Source organism: Nicotiana tabacum, chromosome 2 (assembly GCF_000715075.1).
Source record: "Nicotiana tabacum cultivar K326 chromosome 2, ASM71507v2, whole genome shotgun sequence".
Lineage (NCBI taxonomy): Eukaryota > Viridiplantae > Streptophyta > Magnoliopsida > Solanales > Solanaceae > Nicotiana > Nicotiana tabacum.
In genome coordinates this window covers 57,632,342-57,633,654 of record NC_134081.1, presented here as the reverse complement: position 1 = coordinate 57,633,654, position 1,313 = coordinate 57,632,342, and the positions used below count along the sequence as shown (strand labels likewise).

The 1,313-nt window shown below is 34.3% G+C and overlaps 1 non-coding gene across 1 annotated transcript; it reads right to left on the bottom strand.

The window, feature by feature from the left end:
• Positions 1-596: 596 nt before the first annotated feature.
• On the bottom strand, positions 597-703 carry LOC142174304 (small nucleolar RNA R71). Its single transcript, XR_012703582.1, has one exon. It is a non-coding gene; the product is annotated as a small nucleolar RNA R71 (small nucleolar RNA).
• Positions 704-1,313: the final 610 nt, after the last annotated feature.

The following is a 1,313-nucleotide window of genomic DNA, read 5'->3' as shown; positions in this document are numbered from 1 at the left end:
ACTTTTGTGCAAAACTTTCAGGAAGCTTATGACCCGTTCCTCCTTAAGAGAACTAGTTGAATACGATCCTGAAATTGAAAAATTCTTATGATTGTTGCTAAAAGAACAGGTTTCACGATTTAAAATTTCTTCACAAGAAGAAATAGAGAACGAAGAACTTAACAACAACCAACCAACTCCCGCCACATCAAGTAGAAGAACAATTTGATGAGGTGGTACTACGACGTGATAGAATACTCCGTGATTATGCAAGATCAGATCATTTTGAAGGAGAATCAAGTGTAAGGAGACCACCAATAGCAGCAAATAACTTTGAAATCCACACATGCTTGATTAAGACTGTCCAACAGTTAAATCAGTTTATTGGTGATGCAAGTGAAGATCCCCATGCCCATTTAATTGATGTTTTTGAATTAGTTGAAACTTGCAGGTACAATGGTGTTACAATAGACGCTATTAGGTTACGAATTTTTCCTTTTTCTTTAAAAAGTGAAGTCAAAACATGGTTGCGAAGCCTACCAAGAGGTTCTATTACAACATGGGACCAAATGACCCAAAAATTTCTTAGTAAATATTTTTTACCTGCAAAGACTATTAAAATGAAACAAGAAATCAATAATTTTATGCAGACAGATACTGAATCTATATATCAGGCATGGGAAAGATTAGCAGCAATGTTAAAAAAATGCCCACATCATGGTATCCAAAACCCTGACATTTTATACATTTTTTATCACGGTCTTAAGCCATCTGCTAGAAATGTAATTGATGCAGCATCAGTAGGATCAATAATGGAAAAAACCACTGCAGAAGCAATGCAACTACTTAATGAAATTTCGAAAAATGCTGTTCAATGGCACTCTGACAGAATGATTATCAAGAAAATGACAGGAGTAAATCAAATTGAAGCTTTGAATTCATTAGCACAACAAATTGCGACCTTAACACAAAAAGTCAAAGCTTTTCAAGTAGGTGCTCTATCATCATCCCAACTTGAGAATTGTGATTTTTGTAAAGGTAATCATCTGAATCATGAATGTCAAGCTTCAACGCAAAATAAGGATCAAGTAAATGTGATTGGTTATAGAAATAATTACTCATTCGGTAGTCCCATGGCACAAAAAATCCAGGATTTCAATGGAGTAATTCTAATGGTTCTGAAATCCTCAAAGATTTTTTAATCAAAAGCAGCAGGTATAAGAACCACCTGGTTTTCAAAATCAAAATAGAGGGCAACAAAATTTTCAATAATATCAGCAACAACCTCAAAGAGCTCATCAACAAAGCCTTGAAGACTTGATGTATAAATTCAT